The sequence below is a fragment of the Durio zibethinus genome, chromosome 15, assembly GCF_047325235.1.
Source record: "Durio zibethinus cultivar Kanyao isolate XHJ-2024 chromosome 15, ASM4732523v1, whole genome shotgun sequence".
In the NCBI taxonomy this organism is placed as follows: Eukaryota; Viridiplantae; Streptophyta; class Magnoliopsida; order Malvales; family Malvaceae; genus Durio; species Durio zibethinus.
The window spans coordinates 4,877,463-4,890,635 of NC_143176.1; positions in this window are offsets into that span (position 1 = coordinate 4,877,463).

Here is a 13,173-nt window from a genome sequence, read left to right on the forward strand (position 1 = left end):
AGAACATGTCATATTTCTATGCCTTATTGAAAGAGTTAAGTTAAAATTTTTATTTTCAAAAATTATATTAAATCAAAAAAATAAAACAAAAAATTTAATTTTTTTTTCATTCTTTGTTTTTCCCACTCCATTTTTCCCTTCATTTTCTTTCCTCCCACACCAACCAAACTATGTTAATTAATTAATTTTCCATAGCAACCTATTCAAAACTAAATAAATCAATTGCTGAATTTTTTTTATATATAATACGATTAAAAATGTCTTCAAATTTTATCTTAATCTATTGTTTTCAGACGATTTTAAGTACACACTTTTTCACATTGGCTTCTTACATTCAAGATTTCACACTTTAAATATTTCCCTAAAAAATCAAACCCTAATTGACTAGAAAAGATAAGTCCTAATTGTTAATTTTCCATTCAAATTAATATATTGATCTTGGAGTTTCTTGTACAGCTATATTTGGATCATGCGTAACACATTGGTCTTACATGTGAGAGAAGGCATATGTTAGTAAATTTCTTTTATTCCCAATAAAAAAATAAAGCGGCTAAGTAGTAAGTACTTCTATATATATATTCTATCAATTTTATAAGGTTTTGAGTCAAACGGTCATCTTAATTAAATAAATCTTATACTTTTACCATTGATACGAGGCTCAAAGCTAGGAACTTGTAAATTGGGGGCAAAAAATGCTTAAATATTAAGCTTGTCTTATCAATATTTTTATTAATTTTAAATCTTAGTAGATTCATTATATTGTATGACAATCTTTTATTAAATGAATATTTTGTAGTAAAATGGGGTAGAATTTGTTAGTTGAAATTCGTTGAAGCTTTTTATTTAGAATTATTAAGTAAAAATTAAAATTGAAAATAAGATACTTAAGATGTGTTTGATATACAAGATAATGATAGAATATGATAAGATGATATTATAAATAAGATTAAATTAAATAATATAATCTTATATTATATTTGATGTTTGTAAGGATTATGATAAAATAATTTATTTATTTATTTGTTTATTGGTCAAAATTATCATTACTCAAAGATTATAAAATTTAAATTATTGATATAATTTTTAAGGGTATAATAGAACATATAAATTCAATATTATGGATTAAAAATAATCAAATCTATTTTAAAAAAATTGAATTATCCTATATCAAGAAGATGATTAATCTTCTTTGTAACATTTTTTAGATATAAACCAAACATAATATAAGATGATTACTATTATATGTTATCCATCATCCTATACTCCAAACATAATTTTAATTTGATAGAATTATATAGGTCAAATGTGACAAAAAAAAAAAGACCTTTAGTGTGGATTCAATTGGTCATGTTTTCACATTTAAGGTAAAGTTTATCATATGATTAGGGTTCAAATTCTAAAACGTATAATCTTTTCCTTATTATTTTCATATTACAATCTCTCTTTGTACCATAAACATATCAAAAAAATGAAATAAGAATAAATTTTAATATGCTATTCGAATTAACAAGTATTTTGGTTAAAACTTATAACACAATTTTCATCGTTCAACAACCATTGATTGAATTTGGAATATTTTGTTTACTCTTTACATATTATTGATCTATACATCGAACATTCTATCAATATATATAGTGATTTTGTTATTTCTGTTCTAATTTTATAATTTTTTATAATTAACGAGAAAATTTGCAAATTTTATACAAATAAATATTCTTAACGTATAACAAATTTGCATTCCTAAGTTTTCTAACACACATAAATAAAGATATATTTATATATAATTGTATTTCTTTTGACTCCATTATTCATTCTCCTTATACGGTCTCTAACTCCTTAAATTTTTTCTATAAAACCTAAAACTTATTTTTCATTGGTTTAATTTGCATTCTTTTCTTAAATATTGTTATAACAAAAACAACTACTTTAGACATTGTAGCTAGAGTTTTTAGATTTTATTTGCAGAGTTAGAATAATATCACATAACTTGTTATGTATCAATTGATTTATTAATTATTTTAAATATAAATTAGAGAGTATGTGATAATTCTTTACTTCCATTGATGAAGTTTAAAAACTTCATTTGCAGTATATGAGATTTTACACTACTAATAAAAATAGAATTGGACGTTGTTTAAAAAAAAAATAGAATATGACGTATTTAATTTATTTGATTTATGTAATTATCCTTAAAAAATAATATCAAATAAGTTTGAAATTAAAATCTTGACACCTATATTTTCTTCTCTTATCCTTAAATTACTTTGAAAAAAAAACTACAAGAATTCAAATCTAAGGAGCAAATAAATGAGATTTCAACAATTTTATTTCTCCAAGGAAATAACTAGGAAGATTGTGGTATTTGCGACATACAAATGACCTACCTTTGGCTATTTCCTTGACATTTAACATTGGATCAAGACTCGTGCAAACTTAAAGCTTCTTTCAAGCAATAAGAAAGGCCGATATACAAACATGTTGGCCAAAGACATCAGATTCAAAACCAACATAAATGCTATGAAAAACCACCTAAAAGAGTCAGCATTCTGTTCTTAACAACGTGTTGAATTTTAATGTTATATATGCTTTGGTATTTATATAAACCAATTGGTCATAATAGTATTTGATAATTCTATTTTCAAGTTTCAACTGTTGTTTCTGCGATTGCTCTTTTGACGAGCATTTTTATTTATTTATTTTTTTCGTAATTGAGAGTATTAAAAATTGAATTTGATCATTGAAATTAAAAATTTATAAATGCTTTTATTTTTATTGTTTTATTATTCTCTTATTTAGTCTCGATGAGATTACATAAAGAAAGAGAAATTCTGATCACAATCAAATTTATTGAAATAAAATAAGAAAAAAATGTAACATAAATTTAGACTAACCTTATAAATGATGATGAGACTTGAATCTACTATTTTGAAGTTCCAAAACCATTTTTAATCCAAACCTACTTCCTCTTTAACATTAAATCAAGGCTTCAATGGCGGTTGAAAATGTTTTTTATTGAACTAGTTTGAGAAAAATAATTAATTTGCACAATGTTTTGAAACATTTCTGGTATCAAGTTGTACAACTAGTTGCAGAAAATTAAGCAATATTGCTCCATTTTTCCTGGTTGGAGTCTTCACCAGAGTAGAGTTAACTATGATAAAGGGAAAAGAAAGGGTAAATGAACAGCTAGTTAATAATTTTAACAAAAAAAATAATTGAGAAACCATTCATTACTTAACAACATACAAAGTAATAAGACAATAATAGCCTCGTAATATGTTAATAGAGTATTCAATTTTTTATTTCAATAATTAAAAATAAAATATTTGATTTAGATTTCAAAACTTTAATTGAAATTTCCTTTGAAAACATAATGAAAGTTTATATTATCGTATCGTAATATTGTTTCTATAATTAAAATTTTTGAAATTTAATTATAAAATATAACAGTAACATGATGAGATTAATCCAACAGAAATCCCTTAATATTCAAAACTTCTTCAAAGAAACTACATGGCGGATGAAACTTGAAAGATACTCTGATAATTTTGGACATAGATTTACTTATTATTTTAATTAGTAATAGAAAATGGTTCTGATAATCAACACAATTTTGAAGGTGACAATAGTTTCTGGCCTCAAATAAGGGTTGGGTCTCTATCAAAATAAAAGGCTATTGTCACACGATCAATAGCTAGTCCTACTCCCATAGCCCATGTAATTGGGCCATTAAATTCAAAACTGGACTGGACTTACAACTTGGATATAGTGCATAAAGAAAACCATCATTTTTTTTTCGAATAAATTACTTAATACTTATTTTAACGTATTTTTTATTTAAAATTATCAGAATTTGAATCGTGTCTTTGTTGAAATTAGGAGTTCATAATCGTGTATATGTATGATCAATTGCAGATTCATAGATCACATATAGATCAAAGTTTGACAAAAGAATGCAACCTTACTTAAATTTCAGGTTTTGTCAATTATATTTGAGTCAATGCTTTTAATAGAGCCTTCGTTTGCAGCATGCTCAATTTCAAACTTATTATGATTCAAGAGTTTTAATAAAATATATAGTTTGTAAAGCATATATATTCATATTTCATATTGTCTATTAAAATTTGATCCTTTTGAAAATATTTTAAAAATAAAATCTTGAATTCATCATATCGATGTGAAGAATGCATCTTTAAAATTACTCCAATAAAAATTAGATTTTAGCAAAACCTATCGATACCCATGATTGTATTACAAATATATATACACTTTTTTTTTTATTGTTAAGTGATGATTTTTGTATTCATATTAGATTAAGAAAAAACATCATTTTATGTATATTCCACATAGTCATTTATATCGTAATTTTGATGTTTGTGTCTGAAAATAACTTATCGAATGAGTTTATAATCAAGAATTGATTTCATACCATTCGAATTGAAGTTTATCAACTATTTTACAATAATTAAGCTAAACTGCTAAAAAATTTTGAGGATACATAAGAAGTCAGATTAGTTTGTATATATTTTTCCTTGAATTAGGAAGGAAAACAACTTCTATCAAGTAATTGAGATTTTAACTAGAAATTGCATTTATTATGAGATCATAGATGACTCTTTTGGCTGCTGGGAAGGAGACTTTAGTTGCTTGGAAATGTTGGTGGTGGTTGCAATTTCAACTCAAAGTCTTAATGGAAATAAATAAAAAGGAAAATTGGTCAGATAGACCAAACACAGTTCCTATGATCACAGGTACTTGGTCATCATCGTGGACAAACATGTCCTAATATATCCAGCTAAGGAAAGATACATGGTTGTTTCATGATAGGGTTGCCATCAACCCCACATGAATGAAGCAACATTTTTTTTTTCATATTTAATTTATTTATTATTAGTATCTCAGTGATAAATGAGGGTTCCAAAACAACAAAAACGCAAAGTACTAAATGCACTATAATTAACTGATAAGCATTGATATGATGATGCAAAGGTGAGAAAAATGCAATTAAAAACCTGTTAGGTACCATTTGACAACCTAAAAAATTTAGATAAGGTTTTTAAAGTGAGCTTCGTGAAGTTTTATATTTCTTGTTTTTTTTTTTAGAAATCCCAATTTATTTTTTTTTCACCTAAAATAAACAATAGATATACTTAAATTATTAAATTTACCCTCACTTTTTAATATCATTACACAAAATCCAATCAAATAAAACAATGTTAAAATGAAACGTTTTTCCATCGTTTTTCCTTATTTCACCTTGTTATCAGCTTTCTTATTTATTTCTTGAAATTTGAGCAAGGTTTGGCAGACATAACAATAGATTCAAGACTAGTAGTATCATAAGGTTTGGCGTAAATGTTATTGTATTTTCTCGATGTTGTGGAAATGATGAAAAACGGTTAGTTTTTCAATTTTTTTTTGGGCTATTACAGATTGATTTGTTTTTTGGTTTTAAAACAGAGGTTGACAATGGCTATTACAGATTGCTCTGTTTTTTTGTTCTAAAACAGAGGTTACTAATTGTCATGAAAATTGATGATGCACCCTTCGCAAATGATGATTTTTATTAGTTTGGTGTTGCGCCCAAAGCTTAGAAAAAAAGTTTTGTCTTGATGTCAAATGTCAAAATTTTACCTTTCTTGAAAATAAGGGAAACGAGTTAAAATGAAGTTGAATTTCCCTTTTTAAAATTTAAACAAATTCTTAATTGACAATCAATTAAGAGACAGAGAGTATAAAAATCGAATAAATAAAAATTAAAATCAAAAATCAAAATTGATAGATTAAAAAAGTTTTATCACATAAATCAAATATATAAATTTTTTAAAAAAAATTAATAAATTTTTATATATGATTGAATATGTATAAGTCAAATTTGAATTATTAACAATATTTTTCATAATTTTTTTACATATTATTAATCTTTTCGTTAAACTCTATAAATTTATCGATTAAAAATTTTTTTTTATTAAAGTTCTTATTAAATTAATTTTAAAAAATAACTTCACAAACTTTATTTAAAAATTTTCATCTAAATTTTGTCATTTGGCAATTAGTGTAAAGTGTAAACAACTTTTTATAATTGGTTCCCAAATAATAAAACTTGAATCGAAATTTAATTTAATTAATTCATACAATCACTCTTAATAAATAACATCTAATAATTTTAGAATTTAAATCTTAATACTTATAACTCTCTTTTCTATCCTAAACTATGATCTCATTCATATAAAAAAAATGAAACTTAGAATTAAATAATTGCCTCATCTTCCGTGAGATTTTTTATGGCACCAAAACTAACTACAAGTACAATATTGTAGGCAATAAGTGCCAAGCTTGTTGACGAGCAACAATCACTAATGTTGGGGGCATTTAGTAGTCAAAAGGGCATGACAGTTTTTTTGCATGTTAGAAACTTTCAACAAACAACCAGTGGTAATATTGACATTTGCACCGACCTAATATGTCAGGTTGGTCTAACATTTTTAGTGTCACATTAGTTCGATAGTATCCTTATTGTCCCTTAATGGTCTCCTATCACTTATCTATAAATATGAAAGTTCAGGTACCATGAAAGGAACACACACATCACTCCATCTTCTCCCTATTACTCTCCTTCCGATCTCATCTTTTTTAACTTACATGTCGAAATGCAAACGCAAAGAACATTCCATGCATTTGCCTCTAATTGTCTTTCTTTTTTATCTTTCAAGAATACCCTATGATTGGAGCTCAGCACAAACATTTGGCATGTCAGGTAAAGGCTTTTTCCATTCATTAGTTTGGCATAAAGCAATACCACCAAGGAAGAGAACTTTAGAGGAAGGAGAGACAGTCGTCCCAATTGGAACAGAAACCTATCATAGCCAACATTCCGTCTGACTTACCCAACCACAGGCGGGTCTAACCATAAAATAGTTCCAAACCTTCACTTAACTAATATAGGATCTCAAGCAAATGTTACAAACCATAACTCCACCACACGTTTCAAAAGTGCCTAACCTAATCATTTCTGGACGAGAAGTCGCTGTCAAAAACCGAGCCATAAAAAGTTAGAAGCCTCTTCCAAAAATAGAAAAGCAGGACACCCTACCCAACCATTACCCTAGCCATAATTCAACACAGGCTATTACCCAAAAATCCAAACAAACAAACCCCAACCAAATAAGGACTTGGAAGCTCGATGCAAGCCATAAAAAAAGAGCTGAAAACGAAAGAAGTGGCATTTAAAGATGAGCTCAAGTTCCTGGAAACCTCACATTTCACCGAAGAAATCGATAGAGCCATGCTTCCTAAAGGGTTCAAAATGCCAACTTTGAAAACCTACGATTGTACTTTTTACCCTTTCAATCATTTAAAACTTTATAAAGCTAACATATGATGTAGTGGGCATATAAGGCTCTAATGTGCAAAGGTTTAGCTACCACACTAAAAGGCATAACTCGGTCCTTGTACAATAGCCTGGAACTGGGGTCAATCATGTCATTCAAGGAGCTTAGCCACTTATTCCTATTTAGGTTTGTGAGTAGTCAAAGTGTGAAAAAGATGACTTTAAGTTTGATGTTAATCAGCCAAGGATAAAATAAAACTTTGAAGAGTTATGTCATGTATTTTAATGCAGAAGCTTTGTAGGTTAAAGATCTAGAACAAATTACCGTTGTAGCCACTCTGACAAGTGGACTCAACGATAAAAAGTACACCTAACGCTGACGTTGTCACTAGAATCACCTAAAACTTTGACCAATGTCTTGCTGATAGTCAAAAAATATATAAATACTGAAGCTATAATGAAAAATAACGGAGGTGAGAGAGGTTCATCCCCATTCTTCAATCATAAGAAAGGTAAGGATTTCTACAATCTTCTTCCAAAAAAGAGACGACATAAGACTAAAAGCCCCAATGAAAAAAGGAATTGTATTGCACTAAATACCTGCCAAAAGATATTTTAATACAAATTAAGAGAAATTTCGACCTAAAATGGCCAAAGTCATTAAGACAAAACACGATGAGGGATTTGACCAAAAGATGTGCCTTTCATATATATATAAGCCACAATATCGAACACTATATTGACCTAAAAAATAAAATTACAGCTTTGATAAAGAGAGGTCAGTTGAGGATGTTTGTAAAACAGTGAAAACAAAGTCAACCTAGAATGGACTACAGATAATATCGAATAGAACCCCTTCAAGGTAGAAAAAGAAGGCCAAAAAAAGGAAAAAAAAAGATCATGAAGATGAGTCGAGGTAAAAAGAGAGCCAAAATAATAACAATAGATCGATTACCAAAGTGATTGATATGATCATTAGAGGGAGTTCTACCTCTGTCAAAAAGAAGTTTAATTCAGGCATGGTTATGGCAATAGGCACCTCAACAAAGAAATAAAAAGATTGAAAAGATAAGCTGATCTCATTCAACCCAAAAAATCTTGAAGGAATCTAGCACCCACATGATGATACCATACTGATCACAATCATAATATACAACTATGTGGTCAAGAGAATCTTATTTAACAATGGAAGTTCGATCGATGTCATATACTACGACACGATGAAAAAGATAAAAATTGGTGAAGATCATTACAATTGATCACTACAATATTAGTAGGATTCATGAATGAACAGGTGCTTGTGTAAAGAACAATTAAACTATCGATCTCTTTGGGGATAAAACCAAGGACAACTATCTCGATTGTAGAATTTATGATGATGAATGTTCCATCAGCCTACAACATGATATTGGGTCGACCTAACCAGTCTGTTATACGACATATAGGTTCAACTCTCCATCTGAAAGTAAAATTTTTAACACTTAATGGGGTTGGAGAGGTTAAGGGAAACTAGCCCATGGCACATTAGTGTTATATCACAATAATAAAAAGGAGAACTAAAAAAAGCAAACTTATAGTTTGGTTGAGAATAAAAGCACAGAGGAAAAGCAAATAGCAAAAGTTGACCAAAAGTAAGAAACCACAAGTAAGAACATAAAACGTAAGACCGACTTGATAAAAGTGTGCTTTTAAGCCACTCCGTGCTTTCAAGCTCTAACAAAAAGAAAATTTTTGTTCTATTTTTAAAATTTTTAGAGGTAACTTCAAAGACAATCGAGCTCGTAAGCCGACGTGAATAATTACATGTTATTCAGATTGAGCTAACAGGTCGATCAAAATATAGTATGAAATGAGAAATACATACAAATTTCACTACATACATATTCAGTAAGTTATCTACAATATACTGATCATCATGTCGAGGTCTATTTTCATTGGAAATGGTCTCGACCTAACTAAACAAAAAGAGATAATTGATCAAAGATCAAACTCGGATGAAAATTGATTTGAGCTGGTTTAGGATCTCATAACAATTTCATTTTGGGATTATGTCCCTAAAAAAAATACAAATCAGAACTAAACTTCAATATAGAGATCAGTTGATTCAACTCTTGAAAGATGATGCCAACTTGTTTGCTTAGACATCATTTGATATGCCTAGTATTGATACCAAAATATTGGTCCATAGGCTACATACTAACCTTAAGACAAAATTAGTTTGATAAAAGAAAAAAACTTTTACCCCAGAAAAACAAAGGGTAATTGAGGAGAAGGTTGATAGACTGCTACAAGTAGTCTTTATCAAGAAGGTTTACGACCCCAAATGGATAGTCAATGTGGTCATGGTCAAAAAAGCATAACAAAAAATAGAGGATGTGCATCAACTTTACCAATTTGAACGAAGCATGCCTAAAAAATAGCTTTTCCTTCCCTAGTATAAATTGACTAGTGGATGATAGCGCCAAGCATGGCCTCCTTAATTTTATAGATGCCTATTATGGATACAACCAAAACAAAATGCTAAAAGATGACAAGGAAAAAATGATCTTCATTACTGAGAAATGCTTTTATTGCTATAAGGTGATACCCTTCAAATTAAAGAATTCAAGGGCGATCTATCAAAAGCTAGTAAATAAGCTATTTAAAAATAAGATCGGTTGCAATATAGAAGTATATGTAAATGACATGATAGTCAAAAGTAAGAGCTTTGATTGAGCACCTGAAAGACATTAAAGAAACATTTAACACCTTGAAAAAGTATAATATAAGGTTCAACTCGAGCAAATGTGCCTTTGGGATTACATCGAATAAGTTTCTCGATTACATTATCAATAAAAGTAGGATAGAGATGAACCCATAAAAGGTTTAGATAATCCTAAACATAAGGGACTCGACCATGATAAAGAAAGTACAGAGGTTAACTGACAAAATAGCCATTCTGAGTCGATTCATGTCCAGGTAGGCAGAACAACGTTTGCCATTCTTCAAAATTTTTAAAAATTTCTTTGACTTCGAATGGACCCTCTATGTCAAAAAGCTTTTAAAAAACTCTATGAGTTTTTGTCCCCTCCACCCATCTATCTAAGTCGAAGTCTGACGAAACCTTGTACCTATATTTGGCCACCACAGACCAAGCCATTAGCTCGATTTTAGTTCAAGAAGAAGAGAAAAAGTAAAGATTGATGTATTTTATAAGTAAAGTATTAACAAGGCCAAAAATTAACTACAATGGTATAGAGTAGTTTGCTTACATAGTTGTCATTTTAACTAGAAAACTTAGGCCATGTTTTCAAGCCCATGTGATTCATGTATTGATTGACTAACCATTGAGACAAGTTTTACAAAAGTTAGAAATGTTAAGGAGGTTAATCAAATAGGCAATAAAGCTCAGCAAATTCGACTTGCACATTCTACTCATGTCAACCTTAAAATCTCAAGTGCTAGTAGACTTCGTCGTAGAGCTCATCTTGGTATAAGCTGAAAGATAACTTGAAAAAAAAGAAAAAAACCTTAAAATTAGAAAAATGGAAGCTTTATGTTGATGGTTTAGCCACAAACCATAATGGATGGGCCGACTTTATTCTGATCAGCCCGAAAGAATTGCAATACCCATACTCTTTGAGATTTAAGTTCAGGGAATCCAACAATAAAGTGAAATATGAGGCATTGATAACTGGCTTGAGGTTGGTAATCGAGCTTAACATTCAATATCTAACTGTATATAACGATTCTCAGCTAGTGGTTGACCAAATAAATGGGGAGTTCAAACTTAACAAGATGAAATTTGAAAATATCTGGATACAATACTTACCTTAGTGGCTGGCTTCACACGAGCCAAGGTAAAAAAAATACCGAGGTCAAAAATTCATTGGTGGACTTTTTATTTAAGTTGGCTTTAGGAATAACAACAAAAAGTTTAGACCAAGTATTGGTAAAAGAACTGACACACAAAAGCACTAAAGATAAGCTCGTAGGACATATCACAAAAAAAGAAACTTGGGTGACGTCGATCAAAACGTACCTAACCATGGGAACACTGTTTGAGAACAGAACCCAAACTAAGACATTGACGAAGAAGGCCCCTTGGTACACGATGATTAAGGAAAATTATACAAAATATCTTTTAGTCTGCCCTACTTAAGATGTGTTTTCAAGAAAGAGGCAGACTATGTGAAAAGAATATGTGGAAGCCATTTTAGACCTCGGTTATTCTCCTATAAAGTGCTCAAAAAAGGCTATTATTGGCTCATTATCAGAAAGGATACAATCGAACTGGTAAAGAGATGTGATAAGTGTCAAAGGTTTGCTCACATACAATATCTCCTCTCAATGAAGCTCACCCCTATCATCATCTCATGGCCTTTCATGCAATGGGGAATAGATGTCCTCGGACCGTTCACCTCAACCATAGGCCAGAAGAAATTTCTCTTAGTAGCAATAAATTACTTCACATAATGGCTTGAAGTGGTCAAAAAGACATGTTAGTCTTTTTGCATGATAAAAGCCTTTAGCAAACAATCGGTGGTAATATAAATATTTGTATCGACCTGACATGTCAGGTCAGTTTGACATTCTCAATATCACATCAGTTTAGCAATATTTTTATTAGCCCCTAATGGTCCTTTACCACTTATTTATAAATATAAAGGTTCAAATACCATGAAAGGAACACATATATCATTCTATCTTCTCTCTATTACTCTCATTCTGATCTCATCCTTTTTTATTTACGCGTTAGAATGTAAACGTAAGAAACACTCTTTATCTTTACTTGTAATCATCTTTCTCTTCTATTTTTTCAAGAATACCTTGAGATCGGAGTTCGACACAAACAATTAAGACTCTCTTAATTAAAATTGGATAGAAATCTTTTATCACAATACAATTAATAGCATATATTAAATGAAAGCTATATTTGAACCAACAATTAAAATTGGGGTCGTGGCTAATAAGGCAGTAATTTTGATTGCAATCATTTAATGCAACTGCAATTAGAAAGCCACCTCCATGGCAAAAATTCAAAATTGAAGGGTAATAAAAATTATAAACCAAATTAGATAAATGCCGAGGAATGATCACAAAATGGGTCCTCATGCAATTTTTATGACAAAAAATTTAGATGTGATTTATCAGTTTATTAATAGTTATAAATTATCTCAACATATAAAAAGGAGAAAAACTAGAAATATGTTAATAAGGTTGAAAAACTAGAAATATGTAAATAAGGGTGAAATATTATGTTGTTAAAAATAAATTAATCCATTAAATTTTAATAAAACAATTCTGTCAATTTAGTTATTTTTTATATTTGAAAATTAAAAAAAATTAAATTATAATTACAAAAATTAAAAATTCAACTACTGATAAAATCACATTAGCTATTTAACTCGTTATTATATATATAAAAAAAATTGTTGTTGAATTCATGATCCAGTTGTAAGAGAAACCCATTCACCAGAACAACTTTCATCAGGTTTATGCTATCTTCTGGAAGGGAGTGCCTTTGAATATTTGCTTGGCAGAGCTGAAAGCTGTAATTTTATGGATGGAAATTTTGAAGAAAAGGAAGAGTTTAGTGATTATTCTTTGCCCACTCTCTCACTCTTTCCACTGAGAAGAGTGAAACTCACGGCAGAACAAAAAAAAAAGAGAAGGAAACAACCTCTTATCTAACAAAACTGTACAAAATACAACCTGGAATAAATTAAATTAATTTCCCAACAAGAAAATAAGATGAAAAATTGAAAAAAAAAAAAACTTGAAAATTGATGGATGCAGCTGTCGGTAAGTGGGATCCACGTTCCATTAAAATATCGTCAAAATATTGTTTCCTTCTTCTCCTT